Source organism: Aulonocara stuartgranti (assembly GCF_965226115.1).
Source record: "Aulonocara stuartgranti genome assembly, chromosome: 3".
In the NCBI taxonomy this organism is placed as follows: domain Eukaryota; kingdom Metazoa; phylum Chordata; class Actinopteri; order Cichliformes; family Cichlidae; genus Aulonocara; species Aulonocara stuartgranti.
The window spans coordinates 14,695,593-14,711,159 of NC_138941.1; the positions used below are offsets into that span (position 1 = coordinate 14,695,593).

The following is a 15,567-nucleotide window of genomic DNA, read 5'->3' on the forward strand; positions in this document are numbered from 1 at the left end:
CCAGATTCTTATTCTGGATGGCATTACCTTGGCCTCCAGTAACGCTGTGAGGAACCTTGGAGTCATTTTTGACCAGGACATGTCCTTCAACGCTCATATTAAACAAATATGTAAGACTGCTTTCTTCCATTTGCGCAACATCTCTAAAATTAGAAATATCCTGTCTCAGAGTGATGCTGAAAAACTAGTTCACGCATTTATTACTTCCAGGCTGGACTACTGTAATTCATTATTATCAGGATGTCCAAAAAACTCGCTGAAAAGCCTTCAGCTAATCCAAAATGCTGCAGCAAGAGTCCTGACAGGGACTAGAAAGAGAGAGCATATTTCTCCTGTTTTGGCTTCCCTTCACTGGCTTCCTGTTAAGTCCAGAATTGAATTCAAAATCCTGCTCCTCACATACAAGGTCTTAAATAATCAGGCCCCATCTTATCTTAATGACCTTGTAGTACCATATCACCCTATTAGAGCACTTCGCTCTCGCTCTGCAGGCCTACTTGTTGTTCCTAGAGTATTTAAAAGTAGAATGGGAGGGAGAGCCTTCAGTTTTCAGGCCCCTCTTCTGTGGAACCAGCTTCCAGTTTGGATTCGGGAGACAGACACTATCTCTACTTTTAAGATTAGGCTTAAAACTTTCCTTTTTGCTAAAGCATATAGTTAGGGCTGGACCAGGTGACCCTGAATCCTCTCTTAGTTATGCTGCAATAGATGTAGGCTGCCGGGGGATTCCCATGATGCATTGAGTTTTTCCTTTCCAGTCACCTTTCTCACTCACTATGTATTAATAGTTTCAATCAATTTCCCATGTTGTTGTTGAAACAAACACCAAAAAATAAAAATAAAGAAAGAGGAAGTAGATAATGACTGAGTGCTGTTGGAGCCTTTTGGAACATTTTAAATGACATCATGTGACCAATAATCTGGCTCCTGTTAGGTTACTGTAGCAACAGAAGAAGGAAATAGGTGCAGTGGTTTATGGAAGCATGCAAACATACATGTAAATACACACATACACGAGGCAAATGCAGATTTTGTACAAATCTAACAAGCTTAAAGTCAATATTTTTATATACATATGACGACCTTCATTCTTCAACACAGGTCTGAACTCTCTTAGACGGCAGAGGCTAAGCTGGAGGTGTTCAGATATTCAGTGAGCAGGATGGCCTAAGCAAGTGTAGAAGAGCAAGGGTGGAGGATGAGGATAGAGCTGCAGTCAACAGGAGAAAAGGAAGAGCTCAGAGGAGGTTCATGGATGAAGGAAGAGATGCAGAAGGCTCCAGTGAACAGCGGGGAGAAGACGAATTCAATCTAATTTATATAGTGCCAAAGCAGTTTATGTTGTGAAGGTGACGATCCAGCATTAATGATAACAATTATTATTATTATAATAATAATATTAATAAGAAGTCTCGTAGAGTTGTTTGTTTTTAGTTTCATCAGTGCAGATAATGTTTACCAAACAGGGAACATGATTCAACAGAGGAAACGACCACTAACCCCAACAGGCTAGTGCAGTAAAAATCATCCATCCCACACCCGCACACACACACACGTACACTGCTCTGCCGGTCTGATCGTACCTTCTTCATGTAAAACCCACAAATAAAGCAAATAATAAACTAAGTAAACCAAAGAAAAGCAGATAAAGTGATCAAACGACCATTAAAATATGAAGAGATTAATTAAATACACTGGCCTCTAAAGTCAACAACCTTTTAATATTTTGTAATTCTTAACAATCTCATAAATAACCTCTATAGTTAAATATATCACCAGACAGACGTCCACTGTGCCGACGGTGGAGTACTGTGGAGTTAAACTCAGAGAAAAAAGGGAGGAGGAAACTGTACAGCACTTCTTGTTCAAACCAAAGCTTTTCTTTGTGAAGGATTAAATTAAGATGTCCAAACCAGGTGAGGTGCATCATGCAGTAAAACTCCTAATACTCTGATACAGTTAAACTCTGAGATGAGTCTTAAATTTAGGCACATTTGTATTTTCATCATCAGCTCCTCTGATTTGATCTTTGTTGATGTGAACGTCTTTAAAGCCATCCTGTTTCCTCTAAGCCAGCCACGCACGATTTTTAATTCATCTCTCAACACTTCCTTTAAACCTTCGTAGTCATCAGCTGAGTGATACATCATCAGCTGACTGCCACTCACCACAACATGAGCACGTTTTAAAGTGACTTTCAGATCGTTTGTATAAACAGAGAACAGGAAGTGAGTCATGCAGCTTCCTCGTGGCAGCTCATAGTGAGTGTCTGTCCAGCGACATGAGGAGCTATTTCCATCAGAGAGAAAACTTCTCATCATAGAAATGGCTGAATGTGAGAAACCATAAGACTTCAGTTTGTGAAGCAGCAGATCATGGCTGATGACATCAGAAGAGGAACTGAAATCTATGAACACAACTCCGACTTCTTTATTGTTTTTCAAATCTCTGATCCACTGATCGGTAATGTCACCCAGAGTTTGATGATGAGTGAGCAGGTCATTGTTATTAAAGTGCTCCTCCATCTGCTGGAGGAGAACTTTCTCCAGGATCTGACGGGAAATTAGGCTCTCACGGCTCTCTGATGGAAACTCGCCACGGTCGATGCACAAGTTCAATTTGTGACAAATGGAAGCAGAGATGAATGGAGCTTCAGTTTGTGGGAGATAAGCCTTGACGAGGGACAACAACCTCTCTACTTCTTTATCCTCAACTCTCCTAAACTTGAGAAAACAGTGTTTGTTTTCTTTGAAGTTGTTTATAAGAAGAAACTTAGAACGAACAGGAAGATACTTTAAGTGTTTTATGGTCTTGCGTCTGGGAACTCTTCTTCGTACAATGACAGTGATGAGGTTATGATCACTGAGTGGTTTAATTTGGTAACTGTCTGATTTGGAGCAGAGCTCTGAAATATTTGTGTAGATGTGATCAATACACGTTGTGGAGCAGGGAAATTATTTTACTGCTATTGTTAAATAATTGTCATTATTACCATTGCATTAATAATATAATCTGGAGTTTATATTGCATTCAGGGGTTGAACAGTGTGTGTCTTTCAGAAAGACTAAGTTGCAGGCTGACAGGAAGTTGCAGGTTTGCAGAGTGTGCCTTTTGCAGAACTGAAACCGAAAGCAGAGTCTAAGTGCAGGTTATTTTGAGGAGCATTTGAGGACGAGACACAGACAGTAGGTGAAGAGGTGACACAAAGAGCATGTGAGGTCAACACATACACACACATTAGTTAAATTTATTTAGAGGAACCGTCCTTGTTGTCTCGGCAAGAAAGAGGAACAATTCATTTTAAGATAAGAACGGAAAGTACCAAGCCATGAAAATAGAAGATGATTTTCTGGGTGAAAAGTCATGATGATGTTGATCTGATCTATGTATAAAATGTACCGGTGACGCATGAAGGGGCGTCAGTAAACAAACCCTGATGCTATAAAATATCTGTTCATGCTTTGATTAAGTCGAGGACTACTGGCTGTCTGCGTACAGAGTGTCTTCCCACACGTGTGTTCATTAAAATCATTGTTTGACCAAAGACCTTCTGGACCATGGGTGGTGTGTACTCTCCTTCCTCAATTGTGAACCTTAACATTTGGGGGCTTCGTCCGGTGGTTGAGGAGGGAGGATTGGAGGTTTAGATGGAGAAATTTGGTGGTCTCTGAGGTGGTCTGACGGGCAGACATGAATTCCAGTGGTCGAAGTGAGTGGGCATAAGCCGGCTTATCCAAAAGGTAAGGCACTACCTGTTGAATTATTTCCAAAGTGTGCCAAATTGGACATGATAAAATTTAAGTCTACTCACTAAAGTTACTGGTGGATGTCTGTTTTGATTTTGATGAAAATTTCATGAGTTGATGCAGTTAGAGTTCTGCTAAGAAGAAATGAAAGTAGTTAAGAGTCTGATAAGAAAAGTTTAAATACTGGGTTGAAGTCCCAAAGAAATTGAGTTCGAGTCTCAAGTAGTTTGGTAGGGAATTGGTTATTTTGTTGGTTAGAGTCCAAATTTGGTCATAAGAGTGGACCTGAGCGGTCATTTTGTGAGTTGGAGTCTCCATTGACCACTAGGTTGCACCTGCCTCAGTTATACACTTGTTTCGGGTGTTGATTGTTGTTTCAAAGTATTATAAATTATTTTAGAACGGAACCGTGGGGGTTCTAGGAAGCGCAGAGCCCGGAGGTTACGCTCCCTCCTTGTCGTGGACGCGCGACATTGACCTGTCGGCGAACAGGGTTAGTTCAGTTTGGCTTAACTGTGGGGTACAGGGCATCCTGGAATTAAGCTAGGAGTTAGAGTCTCCTTACCGTTTGGAACGGTACCTGCGCTTTTTTGGTCAGAAGAAGTTGGACTTCGGGCGTGTAACTTTAACCTAAAACTTCAAAGTTTGGGTTGGTTGACGCTTTTAAATTGAGTTAGGGATTTTAGAAATGAGGCCAGAAACAGTTAAAGTCTTGATACTGGTTAATTGGTCGCAAAAAACTCAGGGAGTTTATCCGCTGGGCGGTTATTTTAAATTTGTCTAAAATTGTGTAGGCGCTAAAGCTGACAGATCTGACAGTGGTTGTAAATATAAGACGTCGTTGTAATATAGAATAAGAAAATTTGGTGTGAGAGATCTCTGTGTGTCGAGTCAGTAATGCACTGACTGCCTGCTGCCATTTTTAGATGGAGAGTGTGTGTGCATGCAAATGAGGCAGCTGATGCAGAGCGCATGAGAGGACTATGCTTTCGGTTGTGTGTGATTATTCAGCCCTATAACTATTGTTTGCAAATGTGGATAAATGTCTGCGATTAGAATGCTGGCTTAGTAAATAATAACATTGTAAATATATGAATGGTGACAGCGTTTCAAAATAGAATATATGAATTGTCTGTGTTTAAAACCAACGTTTAGGTAAGAAGATTTAAGGTGGATTTGAAGGCATAAACAAAAAATAAAAGGGTTACAGTCTGCAAGTGTTGTTAATTCATGAGCTGACTGGATGCAGAGTAAGTGGAGTGGTCATCCTGAGAGGATTGAATGATGCTCTAACTCTGTGGTCAAGTCAGACATAGGTTTTAAGTAACCATGAGCCACTAATAAGCGTGACAGATTAATGAATATGTGTAAATTGAACTTGTTAAATAGCCTTAATAGAAGTAACTCAATGAACACGCAATGAAGTGGACTTTTTAGGGGTAGTTTACCATTGATACCATAAAAAGCAACTTAATTAGTAGTTCAATAACAAATTTTAAAGATAACCTTTGTTATTTGATAAGAGAGAGAAAAATTCAGGTTACATATAGTAAATAAATAAGGGAATGTTAATCTCTGCGTCATTCCACACTGAAATTTCAATTGTAGGGGATCATTTGGAGGTGAATTGTGTAGGACACGGGGAGACAGAAGAATCTCCCCATGAGTTTTCGGTGTGCATAGAAATTGAGGAGGCTGAACTGGAAGCCTGCCTGGGTCGTTGTTTTTGTTTATTTGAGGGTCTGCTGGAAATTTGTGAGAACGACCACCTTGATATGTGGGAGCCTTCTCGGGCAGCGATTTTTTTGTTAAACATGTGGCAGGCTGTGCAAAATGGAGAAAGCTTTGACATGATGAATAAAGGTGTGAGAGGTATTTCTTTGGTGATGTAAAGTAGGAGGTTTTAAAGTTTGAAAGTGTTTTTAATTTGAGAGAGGCATGAGTGATGTTATAAGAGTTTGAGTTTCTTTTTCTTTCAGTTTAAAACACATAAGTACATACACTTGGTACACCTGTTTACTCTTTGACTTTATTAAAACAGACGGTGTATTTGAGTTTGAATTTCAGTAATTGTATGTTGATATGGTAATTTAGTTTTATGTTAGGTGAAGGAGATGTCCATCTCTGCGTCTTGCAGGATTGAAAGTGAAAGTTGAAGGTTGTGATGTGAATGCTGTGAGTACTCGATTTGAATGATTCTGTGTGAGGTGTACAAAATACTAAATAATAATAACACTATGAAAGTTGATAGTAGAGTGAGTGCAAGGTGGTGTGTGAACAGAGGAAGTCTGAGAGAGAAGTGTGTGCGTAGGCAAAATGCAGAGTGTGTGCGTGAAATAAGGGAGTATTGTTTTTACATCAAGGTTTAGTAGAACTAAAGTAGAACGTCACAAACAAACAAAAGAAGGTAAAATGAAGAGAGAAAATAACTGACAATTACATTAATGAATAGAAAACACACATACACAAAGTGCCATATGTGAAATTATTCTAGGAAGGAATCAGAAGTGAGATAGTTTAATATAAGATGCAATGAAGGAAGCAGCTTACACTCCTCTAATTTCCAGAGCCAGTGTGTTCCCTCCCCTGCCCACTTGGGCCCCGTATCAGGCGAGTATGGAAGGCTGGATAGCCCATGACGGGTAAGATCCCACCTTGAAACCCTGGGACAACCTAAGGCAGGCACAGTCACGATTACTCGGCTTCAGTAAGAAGACGGGACCTGACGGGTAAAGCCGCTGGGCTGAGGCAGAGGGGGTAAGTGGCAAGTGGAGCCCTACCTTCTGGCTGAGCACAAGGAATGCTGCTATTTAAGGTAGGAAATCAGAATTTGGGTTAGTAAATTTGGGGAGGAGAAAATTGACTGTTTAAAGGCAAAATTATGAAGGAGTCTGACACACTGCAAAAGCAACATATGCAAATTCACATACACAAACAGAAAATGCATTAACCTTATAAAGACAAGACAAGCTCATGGAGTTTAATGCATAGACACTGATTAAACCTGGCTAAGAACACAAACATATGCAATGAAGAACAGCTTGCTATTTTGTATGAATGATACAATGGTGTGAATGTTTAATAAAATACATTTGAGTTTGTAATTGAGGAATAGAATAAGCCATATGACAAAGGGAGTGAGTTATGAAAACAAAAAGTGATTAAAGTAGTTTTAAAAGGAGTGACTTAGGAGTGCTCTCGTACTGAGTGATCAACACTAGTGATCACTGTTGGAAGAAATAAAATGATTTAATGAGTTGGTGATGTTTAAACATATGTTTCTGTTGTTACAGCAACTCATTGAGAGATGACTCAGTATGCAAATTAGTTGGAGTGAGTGGTGACGAAGGAACTTCCTGTGTGTGTGTGTGACTGAGGAAGTGACTTTCAGACGAGGAAGCATGGCAGACAAGAGGAGTATAGATTTGGGTAGGAAATAGTTTATAGTTTAGTGATTATACGTTGTCGCAAGGGGGTTTTATGCTGAATTTAAGTATGTTAAAGGGGGTGATTTTTGTTTGCAAATTGTGTGGTTTTAATGAGACTTTCGGTGTATTGAGGAGGTTAGGGAAACATGGACATGTCTGGGAGGGGCCCATTATTTTGTAACAGTGCACTTTAAGAAAACCTGTCAGGTGATTTTGTTTTGTTTTTATGAGCTAACAATCAGCTCTATTTTTTCATTTCTGTTTTAAGCAGGCCTGCAACAGTGAATAACGGCGCTGAAAATTCTCGGGAAGAGCAAATATAAGGTGGGCTTTCCAGATTATAATTGGCTGAGGAGAAAGCTACCTGGGGACTGATCAAGGTCGTAAGTCCCTGTAAAAAGGATTTTATGCGAGTCAATCCAGTCCAAAAGCATAAAGAAATATTTTCCTATGGAAAATAAAAAATGACTGAGCTCATTTTGCTGAGGGTGGAGTATCTGATCGTGCGGGAAGCTCCACTATCAGCAAATACATGGTGTGACTGCATGTGAGTGAATGTGTGACTGCATGTGAGTGAATGTGTGACTGCATGGGAGTGAATGTGTGAGTGAATGTGAGGGTGAATAAATGTGGACAAACAATTTGCCTTTACCAGAGAAAATTTCTGTTTTGTTTTGTTGACTGGGGTTAGATTATGGGATTATAGTATATTGTTGGGAGAATGCCAAATGCTAAAGGGGAAATATTTTTGATGAAACTCAGTTATCATTAATTGAAGAAACACATGACTGATAACTGTTCTGTTTTAAGTTTATTTTTATGACATAGATTGGATCATGAGTGGGGAAAACTGAGCATTTTAAGTTTTGTATAGTATCTTGACACATGAAATGTATCAAGATAAAGGGGGTTTAGGGTTTATTAATTTAATTGTTTAATAATTTAGGATCATTTTAGGACTTTTGGGGTTTTTGATCATTTGGATATGGTAAAACTGAAACTGTTATTTTTAAGTTAAGGTTAAAGGATTAAAAGTGAACTTGTCACGGTTTGCGAGGCAAGCCGTGTGGAGTTGTAGAAAAGGACCCAAAAGGCGGCAGCTCTGGTGCAGGTGAATATTTATTTACAACGGTGGGCACAAAACAGCACTGGTGGAAAAACAAGAAACCGGAAACCTAAACTGGGTAAGCTAATAACACAAACCAGAAACGAGGATGCAGGGAGGTCCGGGGAAATACACAAGGGACGCAGGGAGACCGAGGGGAAACAACACAGACGAACCAGCAACTACCATAACAGAAGACACAACTTAAATACACCCAGAGAACACAGGGAGATTACACACAGGTGGGGAACACAGGGGATACTGATAAACATAACGAGACAGGGCAGGAGTGAACACAACATTACGCATACTGACGAGAGACTGTCAAAGTAAAACAGGAAGTACACAGAGGTTCAGACAGGAGGAGAGAAAGCACGGGGAGAACACAGACATAACTGGCTGGGGGAAACATGGAATAAACACAAAGAGAGACGAGAGCTCATAAATACACAGAGGGGCACAAGGGGGTAAGAGTCACAAAGGGAAAAAACACTTAGGGAACACCACAACAGGACACCTCAGAAAACCTGGCCTAAATAAGGAGCGAAAATACAAGGAACCAAGAATACTGGGCCAACATGGCCCAGGACCATGACAGAACTGAATCCTGTTTAGAAGATACAATGCCGGTTTTTCAAAGCTGTGAATAATTCTTAGAGGGAAAATTAGTGAGGGTTGAAGGGGTAGAACAGCTTTGAGTTCTTTTTGATTTCTAGAAGTAGTGGTTATAATGTAGGCTTACACATACAGATATTACATAGGAGGTATTTTTAGGATAAAGGGGAGAGCTTATAAATAGAAATGATTTTTATACATATTGCATTTTGTGCTTTTAAAGGAGTTGTGGCTCAAATTTGTCTCTGGAGGGTCACGAGCCTTTGGCTAGCGCTATGATTAGCCAATCTACTGTGAGGATAATATGAGTTCATGAAGGATTGCACACGCTTACAGACACAGAGTTAAGAAACACACATGACAGTATTGATTCCAGGCAACAGGCCTCAAATTCATTTAGCTTTTAACTGAACTTAAAGAAGGACCAAAGAGGAAGGAAAGCATATATTTTGGTTAAGTCTGATAAACTAGAATTAGAAGGTATTGTTACATTAAAGGGAGCAAATGAAATAAAAAGGCTATACCAAAAACGGGTTATAACATAGGAAATGTGAGGTTAAAATGAAGTTAACACATAGGAGTTGTTTCAAGGCAGCATTTAGCTATGATGAAATGTATACAGGAGTAATTGCTTATATGCTTAAACTTAATTGATTAGAATGGGTGTTTTCTTTTGGATCTTTTAGAGTAGAGGAACTTGCAGCAGCGACAATTTGTGCACAGGATGTTGATGATCAGATAAGGGAAAAATAGAGCGAGCAACCGGACGTGAAAGCAGGGCTTAAAGAGTTTTAAAGGGATGAGTAATGTTGAAGAATATATATAAATACAAGTCAATAAGTTAAGAAGATAATTAGGATCAGGCTTTTGATTAAAGAGTCCCAGATAGGATAGGTTAGGGAGGTGCAGGAAAAGGTGTTTTGTTTCCTTTGCAGAAGATCTCGGCGACCACAGGAGGGACGAGGATCCTGGAGATCTCGAGGTCCGAGACCACCAGAGAGGGTCTGAGCGAGGACACAATGTATTGCGACCTCTGGTGTTCCAGAGGTCGAGAGAGGGAGTGTGGAGCAGGGAAATTATTTTACTGCTATTGTTAAATAATTGTCATTATTACCATTGCATTAATAATATAATCTGGAGTTTATATTGCATTCAGGGGTTGAACAGTGTGTGTCTTTCAGAAAGACTAAGTTGCAGGCTGACAGGAAGTTGCAGGTTTGCAGAGTGTGCCTTTTGCAGAACTGAAACCGAAAGCAGAGTCTAAGTGCAGGTTATTTTGAGGAGCATTTGAGGACGAGACACAGACAGTAGGTGAAGAGGTGACACAAAGAGCATGTGAGGTCAACACATACACACACATTAGTTAAATTTATTTAGAGGAACCGTCCTTGTTGTCTCGGCAAGAAAGAGGAACAATTCATTTTAAGATAAGAACGGAAAGTACCAAGCCATGAAAATAGAAGATGATTTTCTGGGTGAAAAGTCATGATGATGTTGATCTGATCTATGTATAAAATGTACCGGTGACGCATGAAGGGGCGTCAGTAAACAAACCCTGATGCTATAAAATATCTGTTCATGCTTTGATTAAGTCGAGGACTACTGGCTGTCTGCGTACAGAGTGTCTTCCCACACGTGTGTTCATTAAAATCATTGTTTGACCAAAGACCTTCTGGACCATGGGTGGTGTGTACTCTCCTTCCTCAATTGTGAACCTTAACAACGTTGATGTGGATTGTGTGTCTCTGGTAGATGTTTTTATGATCTGTGTCAGTCCACACACAGAGGAGACGAAATCAATTCTCCTCTTTATTGCAGACTCTTTCAACCAGTCAATGTTAAAGTCTCCCAGAAGGAAAATGTCTTTGTCTTCATTTGACACCATTTCTATTTTTCTGCAGATTTTAATTAAATAATCTATTTTGCTGCGTGGTGGTCTGTAACAACATCCCACTAAAACTGGTCTGGTATCTGGCAGGGAAAACTCAACCCAGATCATCTCGAGATCTTTGTGATCCAAGTCAGACCGCGGTTTAACTATAATATTATTGTGAATATAGAAACCGACACCGCCTCCATCTCTGTTTCTATCCTTCCTGTAAAACCTGAAATTTTTTATGTGTTGTTCAGAGTTTTTATCATCGTCACCTAATTGAGTTTCAGTCAGGGCCAGCACATGGATTTTATAACCTGTTAATATTCTCCTAATGTCAAGATGTTTATTCCTAATACTGTTTATGTTCAGATGAGCTAAACATAAATACTCAAGTTCAGAGTCAGCTGAGCAACCTGCCTCGGCCATAGGTTCAAAGAGAGACGGGAGTCACTTATTCTCTGAAACTGGTTTGTCCTGATAGAAACAGTCCTCTCTGCGTCCTTCAGCAGGCAGCAGAAGATTCAGATCTTCTCCTCAGCTGAGAAGCTGTTGGCCTGATTCTTAGTTTCCTGGTCCAAGTCCAAGTCCAGTCTGCAGCACAAACACGTCACAGTTATCATGCAAAGAGTATAAATAGAACTCACCTACATACACTAGATTAACTAAAAAATCTGAATATCAGGAAAAAGTTAGATCTTTTTGTAAACTTTCATGTAAAGTAAAATATTTCGGTAATATTTTATTATCTTGTATTAGAATATTTCATAAATCAATCACACATTTCCAAATTCAATTCAGTTTTATTCATATAGCTCTCTCACAAGAACAGTCACCTCAAGAAGCTGGAAGATGAAGATCAGCAATAATACATTATAATAAAAGCGTCTAACTGTCTTGGTCAATGGCTTTTAATGCTGGATATTGTCATGGTCCCTGTGCCTCCCCGGCCAGCCCAGTGTGGCCACAAGTGTTTGTTGTTTTTCTCTCACTCTGTCTCTCCTACCTGTCTGCCTGGGCGGAGCTCTGATTGGGCTCCTGCCCTTGGCCCACGCACCTGCAGCTGATCTTGAGCGAATTGCAGTTCTCTGGCTCTTAAGGCTGGGGCTCTGAGCTATTCGTCGCTGGAATATTGAATAACTCTCGCTAGTATTGCCTGGCTTCCTTGCGACTCTACTGTTCCCGTGTTTGCCTTCGACTTACCCTCGTCTGTGTAAACAGGTTTACCTGGATTAGCCCTTTTGTGACCCCTGGACCCCGTGAGTAGGAGAGTAAGCTGAGCTGCTTGTGTGGAGACTGGACGAGGAGCAGAGCGAGTGCGAAGAAGTGTGTCTCCGCAGCCTATTGATCCCCGGGACCCTGGTGTTTCCCTCCCCTTCACGTGTATATAGCGCACCAGTGTGATTAATAAAGTGTCGTTGAACTGTGCTACCTCAGTCTGCGCCTGAGTCCGTTCCACCCCCGTGACAGATATGTACTTTCTGTGTTTCGGTTTGGTTTCATTGTGAAGGCTCAGTCTGAGTAATGTTGGGATAAGTTTGGACAGCAGAGAGAGGGAGAGAGCTCTCCTGGGTCCTCACATGCAGAGCTGATAAATCAGGAGTTAACTGTGATTAACGACAAGTTTCATGTCACACCCAGTCCTGACTACAGACATGCTGGATTAAGAAATTACTTCAATAGAAGTTGTGCAAGAAAGTGGAGCACATCTCAAACAGCACACAACTAAACAAAGTCACTGACATCTATCAGTCTGAGAGACTTACATGTGTAGTCTGGGTCCCAGATGCACCAGAACAACAATGTGATTTAGGTGTAGTGAAGAGGAGGGAGGTGAAGAGGACTGTAGAAACACAAAGAAACAGATTTCACTAACAACACTGAGACTCTTCTTGGGGTTAAAAGCGTCTAAAGAACCAGCTGTAACTGGTCAGTCTGCAGGACTCACTGGTACACAATAACATCACGTATGGTAGTTATTGTCAAGGTTAAGTTTATTTGTATGACACATTTCCAACAGCTCATGCTGTACAAATAATAATAACCCTATTTTTTAAAGTGCTTTCAAACAAAGTGCTGAACAGCTTTTTGAAGGGGTAAGTAAGAACCAGTGTTGGGGAGTAACGGAATACATGTACCGCCGTTACGTATTTAAAATACAAAATATGAGTAACTGTATTCCGTTACAGTTAATGTTTAAAAAGGTGGTATTTAGAATACAGTTACTTTGTTGAAATAAATGGATTACACTGCGGTACTTTCCTGTTTCATTTTGTCGCGGGTCAGGACTGTTTGGGTTTTGTTTGACAGCTACGTTCTGTTGTTCCAGGCGGCAGCGTTACGGTTGCCATGGTTGCAGGGTGACGCGCTCTCTCTGCGTGTTTCCTGGGTGAGAGAGCGCCTTTTTGTTGCTGTTTATTGTGCTAAGCTAATAGGCAGAATGCTACAGGCATAGCCCTAAAGAATGTAGCCTCATGGACAGTGTAGTCCGTGCTGCAGGGAGAATGGACTGCCATACCCATTATGTGTCTGTGAGCGAGGGAGGGAGAAAAAGGAAAAGTACGAGTTGTCATCGAGCAAAAACGGGAGCTGGAAGCATGTAAATATAATAATAACCACTGCAGCCAAGAAGAGTGCCTGACGAGCCCAGTTGTAAGTAAGCTATTAAGACTCGACTGTACGCTGTGTTCGTGTTTTTCTCCAAAAACAATAAGTTCCGTTGGAGCAGCCTCTCTACTCCGTTCAACGCCTCTCTCTGTCTCTCGCAAGCTAAGTTGACCCAGACAACAAAGTAAAGCTATTTTTCGGCTATGAGCCCGACACGGAACCCGACGTATTAGTCAGAGGTCCCTTTACTATGGTTTGGCACCGCGGACCTTCAGTAACAGTAATAAATCACAGCAATAGTACATTCACGTAGTTTTAAACAGCATGATAATATATTAAGTAATCCAAAGTATTCAGAATACGTTACTCTCATTGAGTAAAGTAACAGAATACATTACAGAATACATTTTGGGGCATGTATTCTGTAATCTGTAGTGGAATACATTTTAAAAGTTACCTTCCCAACACTGGTAAGAACCAATAAAAACTTTAGCCATAGAATTAAGACACAGCATCGGGTGAACAAGTGGGCTCCACAGAGCATGCCTAATATCTTGAAGGACGTTGTACCACAAAAATGGGGCACAAAAAGAAAAAGCACACTCCCCAATAGTCAAATAGACAAAGTGTTTTACAAACTAAAATGTTAGTAAAATCAGTAAAATGCACAACAATGATGCATTAAAATATAAAAGACAGAGAATAACACAATAAAAACAACAACAACAATGAAGGATGTTAAGAGCAAAATGTTTGGATCAACGTGTTCTAAAAGCCAGTCCATAAAATGTGTATTCCGTAAAGACTGAAAATGTTCCAGTGATTGTGCAGGCCAACTCTTCCAGGAGTCTATTAAGACCTGTTAAGAAATGTAGCTGGTATTGTTTTTTCTCATAATGTAAAATGTAGTCCTATGGATTGTCCTTGTTTCGAATATTGAGGATAAGAACAAAACAACACTGGCCCAGAAGAGTTCGGTCAAACGATGATCTACTCCCACACGCGTGGGGAGATGTATACTGCAACGCAATCAGCATAGGTCTCCGCCCCAAAATACACTTCAGAATGCTTTTAATATATCAAGGTTCTGCCCCTTCATGCGTCAGTTGCAGTTAATGATTAACTAAAAAAGCTAAAAACAGTGAGAGAAGTTTCTCTTTTCAGCAGCATTTTCCATACATGGCAATTTGTTTCAACCATTTCACCCTCCATATGGTTCCGGTCGACTTACAATTTTCTTGACTCTTCTTCTGTCACTAGTTGCTAGGAGAACTCAAATGCAGTTACAAGCTAAATGAATTCCAGGCCTTCGGCCTAAGCTATCTTTTACAATCTTTTGTGTTTGTAAGCGTTTATGCATTAACCTTCTCTTGCTCCAAGTCACTTACACAATAGATCATCGGGATGTCGCGCCAAACGAAGCTAATAACCTTAAATAGACTGAGCATCAACTCTTCATGAGCACAATTTGCAATGTGTATATAAAATGATTACAGCTGCACCTGTATTTTCTTTATTCCCACAGGATGCATGCTGTAACAGTAAGTGTTATGAGGGAGTTTTTAGCACTTTGGCAGACTTGTCTGTATGTACCTGTGGACACCTTTTATCAGCATGATCATGCCACAAACACTTTACAGAGAATGTAGTTTAGATCAAGACTGAGTTAGTAGAGAAATATGATCTGACACATTTTTACAGTATATTAGGAGAGTGACCTCGTAATAGTATAGAAATCATGGATGGATCATATGGTCATCATATGGTCAAACTCTTGATATACACACCACACAGTTTTAAAGTAACATGTAATAACAGAAAAACGGGGAGTTTTCAGAAAGACTCTAATATAGTCAGAATTCTTGATCAGGTATGAACTTGCTCAGTATAATTTCCAATGATATAATTTATATTGCAAATATGAGCAAGATAGTTCATTTAGTAGATGTGTTTATTAATGTGGTTAACAGTATGACTGTCCTTTTTACCAGTTGCTGTTACGCCAGCTTAATATCACAACCCTTATTCTGAAAGAGTTTCAGCTGTCACAGCAGGAAATGAACAGGTAGAATTAAAACCATGAAAATGACTCATCTCCATGTTTCAGTGAATTATTGAACAATAATAGAAATTCCTTTAACTGGAATGCAGTCTTTGTGTATGCTGTTGTTGGTCTCTCTTGCTAAGCCTGAA

The 15,567-nt window shown here is 40.1% G+C and overlaps 1 protein-coding gene and 1 long non-coding RNA gene across 2 annotated transcripts in view; both read left to right on the forward strand.

The window, feature by feature from the left end:
• LOC309702569 (uncharacterized protein) overlaps positions 1 to 15,567 on the forward strand; it is a 1,256,944-nt gene that overhangs the window by 397,833 nt on the left and 843,544 nt on the right.
• Positions 2,946 to 3,546, forward strand: LOC309702671. Its single transcript, XR_014275700.1, has 2 exons — positions 2,946 to 3,262; positions 3,311 to 3,546. It is a non-coding gene; the product is annotated as an uncharacterized lncRNA (long non-coding RNA).